The following is a 21,854-nucleotide window of genomic DNA, read 5'->3' on the forward strand; positions in this document are numbered from 1 at the left end:
CTACTGTGGGTGTATTGGGAAGGAGACTGGTTGGGACTGGTGGTGGGGGGCTGATTCTTGGGAGGAGGCTGGATGGAGGTCTGGAGATGTAGAATTGGCATGCACCCTGGGCTTGCAGCAACCGGGCCTGAGCCACACAGCCCTCCAGCTCCTGTGTTTGTCTCTTGGGGCCCAGCCATGCTGTTCCAAGCTTGCCTGTGTGCTCCCCCATTGATCCTCCCCTGTCTCAGCCTCCATGCTGCCTGGTTTCAGAGATGGGGCAAGAGATTGAGTCATACACTGGGCACTCCCAGTCCATTTTGCAGACCCCACAATCCTCCTGTCATTGTTCCACAGCCTAATCAAGATGACTGCTAGGAAGTTCCTCCTCCAGGGACAGAAGTCAGGCTCCCAGGCAGTCCCTAGGGACTCCTGGCTCCTCAGTGCCCAGCGCGCAGCTCTATTATTTTTCTTTTCTTTGCACACAAACCAAATGAGAGAACTGGGGCCTGCGGCCACGCTGCAAGAGAGAGACAAGTTAATGCCCTGTTCCTCCCTCCTGAACGAGCATGCAGTAAGTGTGCTGCGTGACATGCGTGGGCGAAGTGACACACATCCGCATGTGGAAACCCTCTCACTCCAGCATCACTAATAACGCTTTCCATGGGATAGAAAATAGCTGTTTCCTGGTTTTTACAGATGGCACAGGAGCTTAAATACAGGTTGGCATCATTCCCCCTGCAATAGAAACATTGCCAATAGAGCAGATAGAGCCAGAGCATCCTAGAATTAGAGATGGGCCATTCAGGAGATCAGACCCACCGTAAAACAATAGTCTCCCACCCAGGGCAGGATTGTTCCCTCTGCTGTTAATTCTCCAGCCAGGGTGGAGCTGCCAGCGCTCCCCTTGAGAGACTATCCCACCTCCAAAGCCATCTCACTGTCAGAAAGGTTTTCCTGAGCTTCAGCCGAACATCCCCGGTTCTCTCCATCCCATTCGTCCCCGTTGCACCCATTTGCACCACACGAAGCCTCTGCCTGCAGAAGTGATTGCAGCCTGTGTAGACGCACTCAGTGCTAGCTTTGAGCGAGCTCTCATGCTAAAGGAGCCACAGCAGCGCAGGTGGCAGCATGGGCTAGCTGCTGGAGTGCAATCCTGCCCAGGGCCCGAGCTACGCACTCGTGTGCCTAGCCTATGCTGTTGCAGCTACACTGGCCTATTGTTAGCAAGATGTCTTGAGCAAAGCTAGCCCCGGTAGGCCTGTCTGTGCTGTCCCAATTGCAGTGTAGACACACCCGCCCTGGCCCTTCTCCAGGCTGGAAGAGTTTGCAGTCAGTTATCACCTCCCCACACAGGCAGGCTGTAGTTAGCTCGGTAATACACATTTAACTCTTTCTGTCTCTCCTCCTACATCACTCCCCACACCCTTGTTGCTCTTTCCCAGTTTGCCAATATCTCTCTGGTGATGAGATGCCCAGAAATGGGCGAATGTCCCGGGGTGGCTGCACCAGGGCCATATATGGAAAGACGATTGCCTCCCTGCACCAGGGCCCCGATCCTGTGAGGTGCTGAGCTCACTGGGATTTGCAGGTGCTCAGCGTTTTGCATGGTAAGGCTCACGTTGTGTCATGTAATACCCCTGAGCATGCGCCCCGTACCCACTGTCTCTGCCAAGGTCTCTCTTAGCATCTCTGCCTTCCCGCAGCCTCCACCTCCTCCTCACAGAGTGGCTGTGCTTTGGGTTATGTTTCCCCAGTCTGCCCAGCAGCTCGAATCCCATTGAGCTGTGTGTGACTCATGGATCAGACCACCTGCTCCTGAGTGGAAATGCCCAGCTCGGGGAGTCAGTTCAGCATGTGGATAGAGAAGCAATGGAAACTCCTATTGTCCTCTGGGACTGGAGTTAGTGGCAGTGCAGAGGTTGGGGGCCTCCCAACCGCACAGAGCCAAGGAACTATGGGAAATGCTGCCCTGCATCCCACAATGCCTGTGCAGAGCAATAACTCTCCCCCAGGTACCTCTTCCCCTTCTCCCCTTTCACCCCCTCCCCACACACACTCTCATGCCCGTTGTTCTCAGGGTTTGGGGCTGAGCCCCTGGCGCCCTGCCCCTCCTCGGGGCTGTGTGTGTGACCAAGGTCCTCACATGCCTGAGAGGGAGAGCAGGGCGCTGGGGGTCCCATCTGCCCATTTCTATTCCCCAAAGCTGTGCTAATCCCAGTCAAAGCGTCTGTCCCACTCTCCGGCTCCCAGCAGAGTGGAAGGCCAGAAGCTGAGGCCCCAGTCCAGTGGAGACACAGTTTTCAGTTTCATTTAACTATTTACAGACTGTCTATTAAAAATCCGCAACCACACAGCCCCTTTCCCTCGCGCCAAGTGCTAGCCAGCAGCACCTCAGACAAATCCCCCAAGAACAGTCCCATCCATTACGGACCAAGGTTTGCCCCCCACAACCCCTCCAGTCACCTGGATAGCCCACTCCTGCCATCCCTTAGTGAGAAGCGTGTCCCTTCTGAGCCCCCCAGATTCCACCCCCCAGGATCTGCCTCCATGAGACACTAACCCTCACCTAGACAATCCCAGCCCCCCATCATATGCACTCCCCTCTCTGTGAGACGTCTGTTTAAGCCTCCATCCTGGGACCCCCATTGGTAAGACATCCCCCCCTTCATGGGATCTCTCTTCTGAGATACCTCCATGTCTTTGTCCCCAGCCCTTTGAGTGCTCCCTCCCCCCCGTGAGACCCTCTCTCAAGAGAATACATTTAAGCTCTTTTTTTCTCGGGGTTTTCAATGGACGAGTTTTGCTGGGGAAACACAAATCTGCCATGGCCAAGAGGGAGGCACGGCTGCATTGTGCAGGAGCTAATGCTAAGTGACTGCTCCTTTGTGAGGCTGAGATTTCAGTGCCCCTTGCAGAATGCATGGGAACGACTCCAGATTACAACAGGGCGCAGGCAAAACATACCTCAAAGCAAACATTTACTTAAAATCAATGTTAACCAGGCAGGCAAGCCAGACATCTTGGGAAACACGGATACCAACACTGCCTCTTTGTTAGCAGACTCAAATTCCGGTGGGTCAGGACAACTAAGAAGATGTTTTGATGTGTCCGTTGCTGGAAGGGTTTCTGCCCCAGAGATACTGACATGGCATCAGTCGCTCTCATCCTTTTGATGTTATGTCAAAGTCACCCTTCAGAGACATGTTTCTGCTAGGCACAGCATTCCCAGACAATTTGGTCAAGCCGGAATTCAGATCAGGAGTAGAGAGTACAAAAATCTTGTAGCGATCCGTTCTAAACATGGGAAACTCAGAGCTAGGATTAAACTTAAAAGTAACCCAAACATTGGAAAAGAAAAATATTCCGAGCTGCCCCATGCTTTGAGCTTCCTCTGTTAAATCAAATTTGGAGTTACAGAACTATACAGGCTCAATCTTGCAAGCCCTCCCTTTGAAATCAATAGGAGTTCCATGTGCAGAGAGCTTAAAGGGTCATTTAATATGACTGCACGGCACTTCTATAGTAAGAATACTCTGCTTCTTTAGCCCTTTCCCCTCATAGTTCCCAAAGCACTTTACAAAGGTGGCCAAATGATAATATTCCCATTGTACAAATAGGGAAACTGAGGCACACTGAAGGGCCGCAACATACCCAAAATCTGTGAGCTGGCAGAGCTGAGAATGGAGCCACAGGCTGATGCTCATAAAAACATATTGGCATAATTGAGGGGCTTTGTATTTCATTCCTCCGTCCTCGCCTCCCTCCTTCGTGGGACCTGTATTGCAAAGAGTGCAGTTCAGGATAGGTCACAATAGGAATAATATTCGCATATGCTCTGCTCTGCTGAAATAAACATACTATTCAGCCATTCTGTGCAATGACAGTAACCTGCAAATGTGATTTTCTTCTGTCTATGGCTCTACGCTCTTCCTCCTTGTGTCTCATGGGTCTATAACGTGACAATGTAATCAAATGTATTAGACAAATCCTGCAACAAGTGTGTTTGGGATGCATCTAGAGCCCAGACAGTGCGCAGCCTCCCCACTCAGACCTGGGTGCATTATTCATTTATCTTATTGCTTTAGATTTCCAATGCAGTAAGGAAGCCCATGCCATGTTAGAGGTGCCCTTGACATTCTTCAGGGATATACTGTGCACGTGTTAAATAAACAGACTCCCTTAGTTACTTCTAGCTCATAATATTGCAGCCATAGCAAAGATGTTAAACAATTCAAGCCCTCCAACGAGAATCTCCCTCCCCCCCCAGCCGCCTCCTACTGCCCAGCCTCACATATCTTCCCCTTCCTCATGATTCAGGGAGTGCAGGGAGAATCTGAGGGTTTGCAAACTCAGGTCAGTATAGACCAAGGGATGGAGCGAAATCCAAAGGTGCTGTGCTCAATCAAAAAAAAACACTCTGCCGGCAGCCCTCTCTTAAGGTAGCTCAGGCATCTCCACTGACTTCAACTGTGGCAGTTTGCCTCTCTCCCTGTGGCCATCCCTGGATAGAACAGTTTTGCATACAATTGTAGTGGTCAGAATAAATTGAAATTTCAACTTCTGCGGCTCCCTATTCATTTATACAGTGCAAGAGTGCCTTAGCATTGAAATATGCTGTGATCTAAGCTGGATAAAATTCTAGGGCCAGATCCTGCACTCCTTCAGCCAAAGCTACACTAAAAGAAGCATTGGGCCCATTGACTTTATACTGAGAGTTTTGCATGAGTAAGGACTCATGTAAGGAGAGCCAGGCTCTCACCTGGAAAGTGTTCAGCAGAGAGCCACAAGAACAATTCAAGGTCTGGGAAACCTGCCTTACAGTGAGAAATTTAAGAAGCTCAATCTAATTTACTTACCAAAGAGAAGGATACGAGATGGATTTGATCACAGTCTGTAAGTACTTACATGGGGAGAGGATTTCTGATAGCAGAGGCCTCTTTGATGCACCAGCCAAAATCATAACAAGATCCAGGAGTTGGAAGCTGAAGATAGTCCAATTCAAACTGGAAATAAGACACAATTAGAACAAAACAAACAAACAAAAACCCCCACCACACAGTGAGGATAATTAACAATTGGAACAACTTTCCAGGGAATGTGGTGGTTTCTGCATCACTTGAAGTCTTTAAATCAAGATGGGATGTTTTCTCTAAACGATCTGCTGGTGGTTCAGCCAGAAGTTATGGGCTCGATGCAGAATTTATTGGGTGTCATTTTCTGGCTTGTTAGGTTATCGTAATAGTCCCTTATGGCTTTCAAATATACTAATCTAGTTTAAGATTAATGGACAGGGACCTTGTTAGAGGTGAATTTTACTGCTGTAGAGCTTTCTTTATATCCTTGGCACTATATAATAATCCAGATCATCACGCATTAACCTTCTGTCTGTTTCCAGGGTTTGTTATATGGACCATACTTTGTAGATACAGTCTAACATTGGGGACATTTGGAGCTTTCCCCTTTCCCCTCAGAGAAGAATGAATGTTGTATTTTACTCTGTATTAAATACTTGTTGCTGGTGAAGAGTGTTGAGTTGTCAACTCTATAGCATGGGAATGGTTTAGCATGGGCAGGAATAGTGCCAAGTCCCATACCTCATCCTGCCCTGCCCCAAACCAGAGAGATCACTTTAGGGAAAAAGGAGAGTTCACTTTTCATATTGTCATAACTATAAAGGGAAGGGTAACAGCTGTCCTGTGTACAGTACTATAAAATCCCTCCTGGCCAGAGACTCCAAAATCCTTTTCCCTGTAAAGGGTTAAGAAGCTCAGGTAACCTGGCTGGCATCTGACCTAAAGGACCAATAAGGGGACAAGATACTTTCAAATCTTGGGGGGGGAAGGCTTTTGGTTGTGTTCTTTGTTTGGGAGTGTGTTCGTTCTCGGGACTGAGAGGGACCAGACATCAATCCAGGTTCTCCACATCTTTCTAAACAAGTCTCTCCTATTTCAAACTTGTAAGTAAATATCCAGGCAAGGCGTGTTAGTTTTCCTTTGTTTTCTCAACTTGTAAATGTACCTTTTACTAGAGTGTTTATCTTTGTTTGCTGTACTTTGAACCTAAGACTAGAGGGGAGTCCTCTGAGCTCTTTAAGTTTGATTACCCTGTAAGGTTATTTCCATACTGATTTTACAGAGATGATTTTTACCTTTTTCTTTAATTAAAAGCTTTCTTTTTAGAACCTGATTGATTTTTCCTTGTTTTAAGATCCAAGGGGTTTGGATCTTGATTCACCAGGAGTTGGTGGGAGGAAGGAGGGGGGATGGTTAATTTCTCCCTGTTGTAGATCCCAGGGGGTTTGGAACTGTATTCACCAGGAGTTGGTGGGAGGAAGGAGGGGGAATGGTTAATTTCTCCTTGTTTTAGATCCAAGGGGTTTGGATCTGTATTCACCAGGGAATTGGTGAAGGTTTTTCAAGGCTTCCCAGAAATGGAATCCATTGAAATGGTGGCAGCGGAACCAGAGCTAAGCTGGTAGTTAAGCTTAGAAGTTTTCATGCAGGCCCCTACATTTGTACCCTAAAGTTCAAAGTGGGGATCCAGCCTTGACACATGTCCATTTGGTGCTTTGTCTCTGCTGAGCTATAGCTTGGTTCCGGAGGTGCCGTGGTACATGTAGCACTTGTCGGTAAGCTCCAGGCTGACTGATTCTGTGTCTCTTTGACCCCAGCACACTCTGGCTTCTCTCAGAACAGGAGCAAACAAAATGTGGCCCCTGGGTGCGGCTCATACAATTCTACAATGTGACCTAAGGTGATGCATAGGGAGAATATTGGCCCACTTGGATCCACAGAGCATGGCCTGCTGGAACCTGCAGTGTCCGCTGGCTACTCTTTGTATTAATTAAAGAGGAGGGCAGCTCTAATTTGTTCCCTTTTATGCAAATTAAGAATGACTTTGGGCCAGTGACAAGTTGCCACACAGCCCTCAGTTGGGCAAAGATTGGGCATCTCCCTGTCCTAAGGCATCTGTCACTACTGCATCTTTGCCCTTTCTGTACCCAGGGATTTCAGGCTACGGTCACCATTTGATCTCATCTGTTGAGGGCATTTTTAATGGACCCCTTTGTATGTAGACAGGAACTTTGTGTCAGCCTTTTCAGCTTGAAACGTGACCTTTCCTGGTCACTTGGGACAGGCCACAAGCAAATCAATAGCACCGCATGCAGCTGAGAGGAGGCTGTAAAGTGTGACTGTGACATACCAGGCAAAGAGTGACAGTGACTGATGAAGGGTTTGTCTCTGAGGCTCAAACCCTCCCAGAGACTGGCTCATGACCAGCAGGTCACCTGAAGCACTGAGCTTCTCACAGCCTCTCCCAGTGGTCACTTGTTCCACTCTAACAGGGCTTTGATGGGATAGGCAAAGCAGCTACATTGTCTGTGCATATTTTGCATGGTGGTATGGGGAGCAGGGACAGGGGTGGCAGGACCAAGAAGACGGACAGGCCAGTGGCTGGTGCACTTGCCTGGGACTGAGGAGACCAGGTTCAATTCCCGGCCCTACCACACACTCCCTGCATGAGCCTGGGTAAGGCCTAGGGCCATAGGACTAGCAGGGCCCTCTTGGGTCATTGAGTCTAGCCCCTGCTATTACAGGCCACCCTGTCACAAAATCACATAGTCCCAGATCCACTTATGTGTCTAAGTTGCAGTTTTAGGCACCACTGTGCCTCACAGAACCCCACACTTGGCTGCCATGTAACCCTGTAGGTGCTCAAACTTGGCCCCTGCCTCTGGGCATGTGCACTGCTGCCTCCTTTTGGTATCTGGATCCCTATCTCCTGCCTAAGCCCCAGAGCCATCCACAAGCTGGGGGAAGACAAGTGGAGGAGCACCTCACTTGCCTACAGGGCCTGGTCTGGGAGGGGTGTTCAGAGGCCACCTCCTGGCTTGAGTCCTCCTCAAAATCTGGCGGGTGGAAGGGGAGCTGCACCTACAACTGTTAGCCCACTGGTCAGAGCCCCCAGGGGGCTGGGGGGAGACCCTGGTTCAATTCCCCCTCTGCCTCATGGGGAGGAAGGATTTGAACAGGGGTCTCATCTCGTACATCTCTCAAGGGAGTGCTCTAGCTACTGAGCTGTGGGATGTTCTGATGGGGGAGTAGGGTTCCCTCAGTCTCTCCTTGTACACCCAGGATCCAATCCCTCTGCTTCCATGACTTTTTAGTGGTTGGAGCATTTTCCTGAGAGGCGGGAGACCCGAATTCAAATCTTTGCTCTCCATCAGGCAGAGGGAGGAATTCAACCCAGGTCTTCCACATTCCAGGTGAGTGCTAAAACCACTGGGCTAAAAGTTACACAGTGGGGTCCACCTTCTCCCCCTCTCCCCACTGCTACGTGAGGAGTAAGGCAGCTGCCTAACTCCAGGATAGGGGTTCCCAGTCGTGGATCGCTACAAGATATAGGTGTGACACTGCACCCATTATTTTTAATAGTGATATTATGATATGATTATGGCATAATTATGATGGATTTGGTACAAGATGGATCATGTGAGATGTCATTGGAAAAGTTATGATTTGCTGAATATGATTATCCTATTTGTGTGCATGTATCATTTTTGTATCTAAAGTTAGGAATATTGACTATGTATCTGTATTTCAAAGTAGTGCTTACTTTAGATGACATCCTCAACTAGCCTTCCTGGTACAACAATGAAGAAGCCAGACCACATGACTTCACCACATAACCAGGCCACATGACTCTGGACTCCATCTTGGGATGTCAGTGTTTTTCCACAAACTGAGTTTGGGACAAAGGGTTCCCACCATATGATAAAGCTATATAAGGCAGGGAGTGACATCATTGGTTGTTTTTCACTTCCCACACAAGAGGACTTCTGAAAACACCTCAGGAACAAAGACTGAACTGGGGGAAGTGCTGGACTCAGGCTAAAGGGATTTCTAGCCTGTGCAAGAAAACCTGGGGATTCCAAGCTGCAAAGCAAGCGTAGCTTGTGCTTTAACAATCTGCAGCCTGCTTGTATCATCAGCCAGGGTGAGAATTTGTTAATTCATATTCTATCTTTCTAGTATCTTGGGCTGAGTTTGTGGGTTTTTTTATTTACTAGGTGATCTGCTTTGATTTGTTTGCTATCACTTATAATGACTTAAAGTCTATCTTTTTGTAATTAATAAACTTATTTTATGTTTTAATCTAAACCAGTATGTTTGGAGTGAAGTGCTTAGGAATCTTAGCTCAGGGGGCTGGTGCATTTCCTCTCCACACTGAGGGAGGGGCAAACTCTGTGAGCTTATGTTGTACAGTTCCCTGTGCAATGCAAGACAGTATAATTTTGGGTTTATAGTCCAGTGGGGGGAGGGTCCTAGGCTGGGAAACTGGTGGTTATTTTGGCTGTAGTCTCTCCATGTTGGTTCATGCAGTGGTTGGTCAGAGAGCCTGTATGTAACTGCAGCTGGGTGTCCCCCTACCTGTGAGAATACTGGAGGGAGTTAGAAACAGGAGCAGGTCTGTAGCTTGTCAGAGCAGCACAATGTGAGAGGGAGCCCAGGCTGGTGGGTCAGAGGGCTCAGTGGTACCCCAGTTCCAGGTGGCACCCCAGGGGGAACCTGTCACAACAGGCACCTACCTGCAGCCTGACTTAGGTGCCAAACTCCAGGGGAGGGCAGAGTTTAGCTCATCCCTGTTGTTGGCATCCCCCACTGATTGGCTGAGGTAGCTCCCTACCTAGCGTACTGGCTTTTGTGGATCCCATTCTGAGGTGCCTGTCTCTCCCCATGCATTGGAGAGAGAGAGTCTGAGGGCCTAACAGCTTTGTGGATTACAGTGTCGTTCCTGTGAAGTTCTAGGTGCCGCAAAGCTGACCATCGCAAGGCCTAAGTCCCATTGTGGATCCAGGCCCTAGTCTCTCGGTGGCTCAGTTCCCCATCACCCAGGGGTGCTGTGAAGACCAATATGTCAAAGCTTGTGAGGTGCTCAGATACCCCGGACATGGGGCTGTATAGCAATCTAAGGTAGAAAGTGGGACTTGGGGGACGAAGACAGAAGACTAATGGCGGAATAGGGAGAAGGGTGAGGCACGTTAGAGAAGGGGTAGAAAGGGACTAGATGTTAGCACACAAAACCATGTCACTATATTGTAATTTCTCTAACTGTAGAGGTTGTGGGGAAGGACTTGGCAAGAGGGTGGTTGGAGTTGGGGTGCCGGCAGGGGGCTGTGCAGCAGGAATGACAGTGAAACCACGCGTAGCCCTTCTCATAGCTCTTTGCAAAACATGAATTAAGCCTTCTAGCAGCCAAGCAAGGCAGGTAACTATCTTCTGCATGTCACAGAGGAGGGAACTGGAGCACAGAGCAGATAAGTGAGTCATACAGAAGTCCATAGGAAGTTGTCCTGGGGTGTATATTAAGCCAGATCCTCAGCTGGATAAACCACTGTGGCTCTGTTGAAGTCAAAGCAGCAATGCCACTGAGGATCTGACCCACAATTTATATTGTGGTAGCTCTGAGAGGGCCAAGGCTCCATTGTGCTGTACGAACCCACACCAACCCTGAGGAGCCCAGACCAGTGGTTCCCAAACTTTTCACTAAGGCATCCCACAAACCGGGTTTTATCTTTTTTTACGACCCACCATTGCATATATGCAGCCTCTGCCCCTAATCCTGGCTCGGTACATAGGGGAGGCTCTGGGGGATGGGATGGAGACTGAGCTCACCCCACAGCAGCAGCTCCTGTCCTATGGGGCTGGGCCCGGCTCCCCTACTCCAGGTGTTGTACTAGGAGGTGCCAATGAAGGGTGAGTGCGAGGCAGACTCACTTTTCAACCTGCTCCCTGCCATACCACCCCCACCCTGGGACCTTCCCTTCACATTGGGCTGGAAGAAGAGAATGTTTGCCTAAGCCAGGTCCCAGGGATGGGTTAAGCAGGCCCTGGATGTGACAACCTTCCTGGGACCCACCGTTTGGGAAACACTGGCCTACCGTCTAATTTGAAACAAGACACAAGTGAGTGTGACAGTAGGTGGGAAGGAGAATGAGGGTGATGGCAAGACCAAGCCGTTACACAGATTACCTATTGTGCAACTTGATGGTGTCAAACCAAGTGCATAAGAAAAGCCCTGGGAAAGGGCTGGCAGCTACTGGGCTGGTGGGAATGCAGGCAGGTTTGGCAGCTCAGAAAACTTGGGAGGGTCAGGGAGTGACACTGGGGCTGGGGTCTGCTGGTGACCTCACCCCACTCTTACTAAGAACAGGAAGCATGACTAAAAAACAGTCAACATTTCCCAGCTGGAGCAGGCTGATTTATTGTAGTTATTAGCTGGATTTGCTAGTCTAGATATAGAAGATTCCACACGTGTCACAGTGAGTCTCAATACTGCACTTGCAGTAAATGCCCATTTTGTCATGATGTCAAATGTCAACTGAATTTTTCTGCTTTCCTTCAACACTTCCTCCCCATGGCAGCCTCCATTCCCTTATTTTATCATGACTTTAAGAACAGCCAGCTCTTTTGGGGTCCTGGGGCTTCTCTATGCTGTGTCCAAAAGCAGAGTTTGAATCCCAGAGCATGCAAGGAGTAAGGGCAGCTGAACTACTGAGACAGGACCCAATCAGCAGTTCCACTATAACTAGCAGAGATGCTGGGACAATCCAACAAAACAGGGATCTGGCTTGTCTATGTAATCTGCCAGCTAAATTCTTATACCAGGCTCATCACCAAGATATCTCAGTGCCTCACTCCTACTACCCTCCTCTGTTTTCACTGGTTTTCCCCAGACCAAGCATCTGAACTTTCAGATATTGACCAGGCACTAACTTTCCTAGTGACAAACACCCAAGATGAGCAATGTGATCGTCACAGGGTTTCAACTGAAACAGTGGGGAAGACCTGAAACACATAGGCGACTGTCAGCTGCTCTGTTTCCTGACTTTAACCACATTTCCTGTCCCCCGCTTCCCCTTTCATAGAGCGACTGAAGCTTGGCCTCCGAGAAAAACAGTTCCTTTTTGGTTACATTTACTGAGTCAATAGGATTCCAGACTGGCCACAGATCCTACTCTGGGCACGATACTGCATTTGGCCCAATTGCACACTCCCTTATGGCTAAGGACCTAGGGGTTACAGTGGACAAGAAGCTGGATATGAGTCAACAGTGTGCCCTTGTTGCCAAGAAGGCTAACGGCATTTTGGGCTGTATAAGTTGGGGCATTGCTAGCAGATCGAGGGACGTGATCTTTCCCCTCTATTTGACATTGGTGAGGCCTTATCTGGAGTACCGTGTCCAGTTTTGGGCCCCACACTACAAGAAGGAAGTGGAAAAATTGGGGAGGCCAGCGGAGGGCAAAAAAAATGATTAGGGGGCTGGAGCACATGATTTATGTGGAAAGGCTAGGGGAACTGGGATTGTTTAGTCTGCAGAAGAGAAGAATGAGGGGGTATTTGATAGCTGCTTTCAACTACCTGAAAGGGGGTTCCAAAGAGGATGGATCTAGACTGTTCTCAGTGGTAGCAGATGACAGAACAAGGAATAATGGTCTCAAGTTGCAGTGGGGGAGGTTTAGGTTGGATATTAGGAAAAACTTTTTCACTAGGAGGGTGGTGAAGCACTGGAATGGGTTATCTAGGGAGTGGTGGAATCTCCTTCCTTAGAGGTTTTTAAGGTCAGGCTTGACAAAGCCCTGGCTGGGATGATTTAGTTGGGGATTGGTCCTGCTTTGAGCAGGGGGTTGGACTAGAAACCCTTTCAACCCTGATATTCTATGATTCTTTGCTACAATCTCATATCCTCTGTAGTTCTATAGTCTGGCAACTTCTTTTCTGCTACTCTAGACATGGCCCCTTTCACCGCCTGCTGCTTTCACAGGGTGACTGGGGCATCTCACTCACCCACCAGTAGGATGGCAGCTGGGGACATGAATGATACTAGGAGGAGGTCAGAACAGAAGGGAATCCAATATTGGGAACACAGCTAGGAGCAAGCTGATGCAAGAAGTCTCTTATAACAAAACTACAATTTATAACTGTGTGCATGGGGGGAGGGGGGAGAGATAGGAGGAGAAATGCAGAGGATCCTTCTCATGAGATCCCAGCTGAAGAGCAGGATGACGGTGGGGATGAGGGTCATAGTTGTGACCTTTTGCTCTCATAAATCCCTTAGTTCCCTCCAAATGTACCATAAAAATATGCATCTTAAAAATGCAAGCGCAGGGGGAGAATGAAGCATGTCACTAAAGTTGAGCATAGTTACCAGGGAATGGCACAGATCTGCTGTTTTTCTATGACAGGTTTCAGAGTAGCAGCCGTGTTAGTCTGTATCCGCAAAAAGAAGAACAGGAGTACCACAAGTACTTGTGGTACTCCTGTTCTTCTTTTTGTGGATACAGACTAAAAATTTGTTAGTCTCTAAGGTGCCACAAGTACTCCTGTTCTTCTGTTTTTCTATGAGCACTGATGATTCCCCTTGGAGTTCTCACGTGGTTAATCCTACATGGGGATTTACCAAACTGCCAATTATTTTTCACAGGAAAACTAAAAATATTTTTTGTTAAAGTTTCCTTTAAAAAAATAAGGGGGGGGGGGGGGAGAGAGAGGGAAAAGGGAGGGTTGACAAAAGGCAGTTTTTGGTAATTTTTTAAAACAACCCCCCCAAAATTTTAACCAATGTCTGGTTTTTCTATCAAAAAAGGGAAAAATTGAAAGTAACTTCTACAAAAGCCTTTGTTTGACAAAAAGCCATTTTCCTATCGAATTTGTTTTATCAACTCTCAAGATAACACGCTGGGCTTCCCTCACAGCAGGACAGCATGTCTGGGAAGGTAAAACAGCCAGGCTCTTTCACACTGCAGAGCATACCCCTTTCATTAGTGTCCCCAGCCAAGTTTCTTTCTCTGCCACCCTGGGCTGCCTGTGAGCTATCGCTGAGCGCAGTGCTGCTCCATTAGTCACTGCCCTGCCTGTGAGGAACGCATTGCTGCTTTGATATCTGAAGCATGAAGGGTGATTTGAACCCAGTCCCCTGGGGCACAGGAGCAGGACTACCCAGGTGCTGTACTCAGGTGCCAGGCAATCACCCTGCTTTCCTCGAGCCCCTCTGACCCAGCAGCCCCCTCTCTACCTGCAAGCACTGCTCGTTTCCGCGCGTTTACTTCCAAGACAAGGCCTGGGGAATCCCGGCCACTGAGAGTCTAGATCATCCCGGCGGCACCTGGCCATGCCGAGGGGACCGAGGCCCAATGGCTGCGAGCTGCGGCCCAGGCAACCCCTAATTGGTTTCTCATAAAGCCTTGGCCAGCTCAAAGCTACCCAGTCCCAGGGGGACCTGCCCACACACTGCCCCCTTTGCATCCCGCCCCCTTACACTCGGCAGGGACGGGGCCCAGGGGTTTCATCATCGGGCCAGCAGGGGCCCTAGCATCACAGTCTGACAAGCGCTAAGGCAGGCCCAGCACAGCACCCCGTTACCCCGCCAGGTTTGCTGCAAACACGGCAGCCCCGCCGCCTTCAGCCCGCAGCGGTCAAGCCCAGGCTACCTCCCTGCAGGGGGACGGCAAGCCCCGCCCCGGCGCCGGCCACGTGGGGCGGAGCCAGGCTAGCGAAGCGCCCTGCCCCGCACACTGGCGCTCACGGGCGGGGGTGGGGGTCTGGCGGCTGGAAGCCGGCTCCTAGCCCCGTCCCGTGTATCAACCGCAACCATAGCTCCGCCCCCACACGGGCGGGTCTCGGCCGCTGCCTCGCCGCTCGCTGTGATGTGCGGCCCAAGCCCCGCCCCCCAGCCTGCCGTCACAGCGGCGGCCACGCCCCCACGGAGCCCGGATGAGGCAGGCTTCGGAGCCGGGGGACGCGGCGGGGGAGATGCTGCTGCCGTGACAGGGGATGCGCCCGGGTGAGTCTGGGCTCCGGGCCCGGTGTCCGCTCCGGGGCGGGGCCGACCTGAGTGCGGGGCGCGCGGAGCTGGCTCGGGAGGAGGGGCGCGGGCTCTTCGGCTCTGGGGATGAGTGTGTCAGTGGGGGGCTCCGGGAGCGCAGGGGCGGCGGCGGGCGGACGGAAGCCGGGAGGGGCGTTGGGGCGGGGGCTGTCGGGGAGCGGGGCTACCAGGGAGGCTCCCTGTGGCGGGCATGGAAGCCGGGGGGGGTCTGGGGATGTGTCTGAGGGTCGGAGGGCTCCGCAGGGGAACACGGCGGCCGGGGCAAAGCGGCGCCTTGAAGGAGAGGAGCCGCGCGGGCAGGGCTGGCCGGGGGCGTACGGAGGCCGGGTGGCTCCACGGAAGGGTCCGCGGTTTCCTGCTCCGCAAACCTCACCGGATTGGATGTAAATTGACAACGGGGCAGGTCCCGCCCCCTCCTGCCATTGGCCGGGGTCGGAGCCCTTACGGGCTGCGATTAGTGACGGTGTCGTCACTCACCGGCGGGGCCTGGGCAGGGATCCCTGAACCCGGCACTGCCGGAGCCTCCCGCCGGAGCAGCGCGCAGCGGCCCTTGGCCCGCCGGGGCTGGTGGCACCGCGTCTCGGGCCATCCCCGCCTGCCCCGTGCGGGGTGCAGTGGCTGGCTGGGGGATGTAGGGCGCGGTGACTGATGAGGTGTGTGGAAGTTGGGGGACGTGGGGCGCCCATGGGTGGGTGCGATGCTTGGGGGGGACACAAGCTGGGGGGTTGTGGGACACAGGATCCCCATAGGTCGGTGTCATGGCTGGTGAGGGTGTGGGGGCATGGGATTCCTGTAGGGATACATTGACTGTTGGGATGTTTGGAGCCTGGGGGCATGGGGTCCCAGTGTGAGGGTCCATTTATTGATGGGGAGTGTGGAGGCTGGCGTCATGGGGTCTCAGTGGGGGTATATGGAGTGCAGGGTTCCCATGGGCTGACAGGCGCAGTGAATAAAATGAGGTGCAGGGTCCACATAGATGGTGCAAGGGTTAGGAGGAGCAGGGGGATCATATTCACTAGAATATATAATCCTCTTTGCACGTAATTTCAGTATTCTGGGTAGCGGGCGTGATGCTGACTACGCCTGAGTGCTTAGTGTGGATAGAGACATGTTGCATTCAGCATTGTGTCAGCTAGTTGTAGGTAAAACCTGGTCCTAATAGATTTTCCCAACGGTTATCTTTTATGATGCTGAATGTTATTTGTCTCTGCTGCCAAGTCACCATTATGTCCACTAAACCAATGAGTAAAAACCCACTTTCGGCATGTTTACTTTTCTTGGTGAAGGCAAACTTTAGGGTCAAGGAGGCAGCTGGGTAATGGGGTTGGATAGTCTATATATCTATATATAATGTCCTTGGGAGCCAAAAAATCTTACCATGTTATAGGTGAAACCGCATTATGTCGAACTTGCTTTGATCTGCCGGAGTGTGCAGCCATGCCCTCCCCCCCCCTCCCCCCCGGAGCACTGCTTTACTGCGTTATATCCGAATTTGTGTTATATCGGGTCGTGTTATATCGGGGTAGAGGTGTATATATATATTGGTTGCCAAAACTAGTTGTCTTATTGAGAATGCCCTGGAACCCATCCTCACTGCTGTGTTTGGAGAAAGGGAAAGGCCTGCAAAATGTTTGCTGTCAGATGGTGCTAGGATACACAAATATGCCCATGATGTCAAATGCACTTAGTCCAGTGAGTCATTAAAAATACTATTTCTATTACTGCAAGAAAAGGGCAGGTTTGGGAGTTAGCTCAGTCCATTCTTCAGGAGAGAATTTTTATCGGGAGGGGATGCCCTGAAAAGCTTAAACTAAGTATCACAAATCTCATGTCAGGTAGGTGAAGGTGGTTGGAACAGGCAACACCTTGCTGAAACCCTAAGGAAGGATGCAACTTCACAGCTTTTATACATACACACCCACCCATATTCCAGCCACCATTCGTCTGCCTAAAATAGGGCTCTGGCAGTCTGTCTGTCACTGTTGTTCCTTAATCAGAGTTTGCTGGTGAGATTGTGTCTTCCTCCTCCCCCTCCCCTCTGCTCGCCTGAGCATGCTGCCTCTGCAGTGCACATTGAACTCTGCTACTCAAGGAATCTTTGTGGTTTTATACGGATGAAAGTGATTTCTGTGCCCATCTCTGGGCAGAATGTTTTATATGTTGTAGTATTCACTTGTTGTGGTTAGAGTTGTTTCTCAAGTGATCAGTTAATGATACAAATTGGAGTTCAGAAACTTTTCTTTAATTTAGGATAGCTTGTCCCTGTTCAGTTAAAAAATACAAAATTCCCCTTTTGATTTGTGTAGCTATGTACTTACGTTGCACTCACATAACTAAAATAGACTTGTTGCCTAGGATGTTTCTGATCTGAACATTTTAACTATATTATTAGTATGAACTATAGGATGGTCCAGCTTGGATAGAGTGAAAATTGTGCCTAACGTGTCCAGTTTATTTGATGGCAAACAGAGTCCTGAGTAGTCTGGAAAATTAGTTTCTGGTTATAGCAGAAAATCTTAATTGTTGCAAAAAGGGATGGCCTCTGGGCAGCCTTGTGTACACAGTTACCTCTGTGTTTTCTATCTCTTGTAAATATTAGCTGCATAAAGATTGACAGATAGAAGTGTGGAGCAGGAGTTCAACAGCCCTTTAGCCCCAATAAAACAGCCCCAATAAAACTCACATGTTTCTTGCTAGAAAACAATGAAGATCCCCAGGTGTGTTTGCCATAACAAGCCATTGCCTCCAACTTCTCTAGGGGTGACTCTGGAAAAATTGCTCCTTGAATAACTTTCTGGGATTGACATCTTTCCCCATCTTTGACACCTGGGAGGTATCAGAGGAAGTTCTGGGTTGTCCACAGGGCACCAGACTTGGCCATGACCCTTCTGACTGCACGTCAGATGATTATTTCCACAGTAGTATCAAAACACTATTTGTCATACATTTTAACTTTTTAAGGCAATGCTTGTTCAACTGGGATAACTATATACATGGTCCCAGGAAGAGGTCCTCTTAGACGTATCTGAAGAGTTTACCTTGGGAAGGGCAGATCTGGGGAGAGATCAGTCACAGAAATGAAATAATGGTTAAATAACAAACTTTCCCTTCTGAATCCTGAGCTCTTTCCCAGTCCAAGATATGTAGTGACCAGTTTAAAAAAAAAAAATGTCAGGGAGAGAGATGAATAAGACAGAAGAAGGTTCTCTTCCCTGGAATTAATCTAATGTTGGAATTACCACTTGGATCCCCTTCCTGCAGAAGGATGCTGCTGTGGAGGATAGGAGGTCGAGCCTGTAGTGCTTTAATAAAGGGTTTGATGAGTGACCTGGTTGCCGTCAGTCTTTCTGCCCAGAAAGCTGCTGGAGAACATGTGGAGTAGGCGCTATCCCTTCTGAGACCAGTCTGGACCTGCATGTTTTGCTGATGCTGCACTCGATCCTCCTAGCTGGTCTTCTCACATCTAGCATGCCACAGTTTCATGGTTTTTCTTCTGGTTGGTTAGACTTCGGGGAAAACTCAGGAAGAATGATCTCTTGGCATGTGTGGAAGGAAGAATTTTCCTGGGTAGTGAATGAGTATAAAAGAACTACCTTATGCTCTTGGGATGCCCAGTAAGGCTCCTGTCTTTTAAGAGCAGATATTTTGGGATGCCCAGTAAGGCTCCTGTCTTTTAAGAGCAGATATTTTAGAGACTCTTCTAGCTGAAGGGATTGCAACTGGGAGCTATATCTTCAAGGATCGGAAATACAGGCACCTAGATGCCATTGTTTGAATGTATGGTGTGAGAGCTTGTTACTCTGGTGCAGGTTCCAGGCCAAGCAGACAGGCCTGACTGTTGGTTTGGACAGATATCCTGCCACCACCCAGGGGATCCCTAATAGCTGCTACAGACTTGGATCAGCCTGTGTTCATGACACTGTTTAGCTCTGAGATGTGAGATGCAGTGAGGGGAGGTCTTGGCTGTTCTCTAAGAAATCCAGCAGAACCGGGATGTTTGGTTTCCTGGGTCTTGACACCAGTAAGAGTTTTGTCCATATCCTGTGAGGTTCAAGAGGATAGAGAGTTTGGAGAGTATCTGTTACACTGGAAGAATATCCCACCTGTTGCTGCTCAATAGCCAGTTGTCAGACCTGTGTAACCTGGCTTGGGATGCAAAAGCCGACTTGGGGACAGGGAAGGCACATAAGAGATGTGTCCATTTGTGAACCAGAGCATTTGTTCCCAGTGATGTCTGCTCTGGTGAACATGAGCTTAGTTTTTGCATTTTGATTGCATGAAGATGGGTCCACATGGGAGTAGTCTGGCCCCTTGGATATCAGCTGGAATACTTCTTTGTTCAGGAACCATTCTCAGGTATCTGTCAGCTGATGATTTTGCCAATGTCCCTTCTGTGTGAGTTGTCCTGATGAAGGCTAGGTGACCTCCAATCAGAAGAGAATCTACATTACTTTTTGTGTCCTCTTGCTAGTTTATGTATCCCATGGTCATCATGTGTGATTGAATCAAGATGTGCTCCTTCCTCAGCTGTCCTGGAAATCTGGAAGGGCCAGTCTGACCACTTTCATTTCTAAGGAGGAGATGCCCTGAACCCTCTAATCTTGACCATGATGGAGAAGGAGCTGGGCAGGTAGTTTTGTTTGGAGAGCAAAGCCTTGGGGATGTTGGATCTCCAAAGAGGAAGGGGCTCACTGCTGCCTCCAAGAAACTTTAAAAATTGGAATGTCAGTGGTTAGGCAAGGTGGGAGTCATGGAGTCTGCGCTGCTTGCACCACTGGAGGCAGAAAATCTGGGGTTTGGGTGGGGAAGGAGTAAGGCCAAGCCCTGGAGCCCGACTGACAAGTTTGAACTGCCTCCAGTATTTGCCAGGAGAAAGGTGCAGCCCAATGTCTTGGACCAGTGGTCTCCAACTTTTTACACACAAGATCACTTTTTGAATTTAAGTATAACCCAGGATCTACCCTGCCCCTTCCCCAAGGTCCCACCCCACTCACGCCATCCTCCCCTCTCTGTCACTCGCTCTTCCCGACCCTCACTCGCTTTCACCAGGTTGGGGCAGGGGGTTTGGCTTTGGTAGGGGGTGCAGGCTCTGGGCTGGGGCCTGGGCAGGAGGTTGGGGTGTAGGAGGGGGTGTGGGGTGCAAAGTCTGGGAGGGAGTTTGAGTGCAGGAGGGAGCTCTGGGCTGGGGCAGAGTGTTGGGGTGCAGGACGGGCTACAGGGTGCTGGCTTGGTGGGGGGTCAGGTCTGGGGCAGGGGGCACAGGGTGCAGGAGGGGATATGGGGTGCTGGCTCTTGGAGGGGGCTCAGGGCTGGGGCAGGGACTTGGGGTGCAGGAGGGGGTATGGGTGCTGGCTCTGGGAGGGGACTCAAAGCTGGGGATTGGGGTACAGGCTCCCACCGGGCGGCACTTACCTTGGGCGGCTCCCAGGCAGCGGCACAGTGAGGCGAAGGGTATGTTTACACAGCCAACGTTAAAGCTCTCCCACGGCAGTGGTTTAACGTGGCTGTGTAGACGCAGCTCCAGCGCTGGGAGAGAGCTCTCCCTGTGCTGTAATAAAATCACCTCCGCGAGGGGAATAGCTACCAGCGCTATCTACACTGCCACTTTACAGTGCTGAAACTTGCGTCGCTCAGGGGGGTGTCTTTTCACACCTCCGAGCAAAGAAAGTTTTAGCGCTGTAAGTGGCAGTGTAGACAAGATCTAAGGCAGGCTCCCTGCCTGCCACGCCCTACGTCGCTCCTGGAAGGGGCCAACGCACTCCCCGAGCACATGGCTCTGCAGGCACTGCAGCTCCCATTGGCCACATTCTCTGTTTCTGGCCAATGGGAACTGCGGGGGCAGTGCTTGCAGGCAGGAGCAGCTTGTGGAGACCCTGCCCTCCCCCCACCCCCCCGGGCTGTGGGACATGCTTCGGGGAGCAGCGTGAGGCTGGGGCAGGCAGGGAGCCTGCCTTAGCAGTAGCCCTGCTACACTGCTGGACTTTTAGCGGCCGGAGATCGCGATCAACTGGGAGAGTCTCCAGGATCGACCATTCGATCACAATCAACCGGTTGGTGACCACTGGCTTGGACTGATGGCGAGACAAAGCTCCAAACTGGACTACTTTTTCTCCATCATTGCAACAAGGGTTTGAGGGGCAGCTGTCTTATTGTTTGGACAACTTGTGCTAAATGCTTGCAGCTGGAGAGTGCCTCATTGCTGTGTCAATGGAAAGCAATGTGTGGTATCAGTGAGACAGAAAGTGTGTCCTCAGCTTCTGCCAGCCAGAAATGGACTGTTATAAACCTGAATTCTGATCCCATTGAGCAGCCCAATGCCTGCTGGACTAGCTCATTTGAAGATGCTGGATTTAATCTGGTGAGCTGGAGTAGCCACTCTTACCTGTGTTTGTCTCTGTGTGCAGGGAACCGAATCCAGTTCTGATCTGATTGGACACAGGAAGTGTTGCTGGAATCACGGTTCACTGTTGATGTGCATACCCTCAAAATTCAGGTTTCACACTTGGGTGCTTAAAGGTAGGTTCCAAAACAAATGATCTGTGAAAATCAGGTCACTTTAATTTGGTGACAACATATGGATTTTTAGGGGCCTAAATTAAGGCACCCAAGTTTCAGAAAGGTTGGTTTTTAATAAATACAACAGGGTTGCATCATGTAATTGATGGAAAGATCTGATGCTGGAGTTTGGATGGCTTTCATTCTCCCTGTGGAAAAATCAGAGGAAACTTTGCAGCTCTGAGGATACATTAACTCTGGAGGGCTGCCCTAACTTGCATCACTTATGAAATGTGCGCTGCTCTATTAATATCTGAGCGCATATACACTTCATATGTGGCATCAACAGACACTGATTTTCATACATATAAGTAACTTATTTTGAAATGACTCTTCCAGCAGAACCCAATTCACTGTGCAGCCTTTTCTCATGAATTGAGGTGGCTGTGTGGGCTGAACATTATGAGCTATTAAATATATATTTGTAAAAG

General features: G+C 50.0%; 1 protein-coding gene and 1 long non-coding RNA gene across 20 annotated transcripts in view; one reads left to right on the top strand and one right to left on the bottom strand.

The window, feature by feature from the left end:
• Positions 1–2,947: 2,947 nt before the first annotated feature.
• LOC112058985 (uncharacterized) lies at positions 2,948–5,080 on the bottom strand. 2 transcript variants are annotated; one of them, XR_010591788.1, is made up of 3 exons: positions 4,888–5,080; positions 3,634–3,757; positions 2,948–3,276 (listed from the first exon to the last, which is right to left on the bottom strand). It is a non-coding gene; the product is annotated as an uncharacterized LOC112058985 (long non-coding RNA). The 2 variants fall into 2 exon arrangements; XR_002888180.3 differs by having other exon boundaries at positions 4,839–5,080.
• Positions 5,081–13,836: 8,756 nt separating this feature from the next.
• The window catches only part of NDEL1 (nudE neurodevelopment protein 1 like 1), a 46,125-nt gene continuing 38,107 nt past the window's right edge, over positions 13,837–21,854 (top strand). For 5 of the 18 annotated variants that reach the window (XR_010591854.1, XR_010591851.1, XR_010591852.1 and 2 more), the window contains exon 1: positions 14,698–14,826. The gene's annotated coding sequence lies outside the window, so the exon portion shown is untranslated. Of the gene's footprint in view, positions 13,987–14,649; positions 14,827–15,311; positions 15,522–21,272; positions 21,385–21,854 lie in introns of those variants that run through there. The other 13 variants (XR_010591853.1, XM_008163817.4, XM_065563330.1 and 10 more) reach the window with 8 other exon arrangements.

Source organism: Chrysemys picta, chromosome 12 (assembly GCF_011386835.1).
Source record: "Chrysemys picta bellii isolate R12L10 chromosome 12, ASM1138683v2, whole genome shotgun sequence".
NCBI classification, from domain to species: domain Eukaryota; kingdom Metazoa; phylum Chordata; order Testudines; family Emydidae; genus Chrysemys; species Chrysemys picta.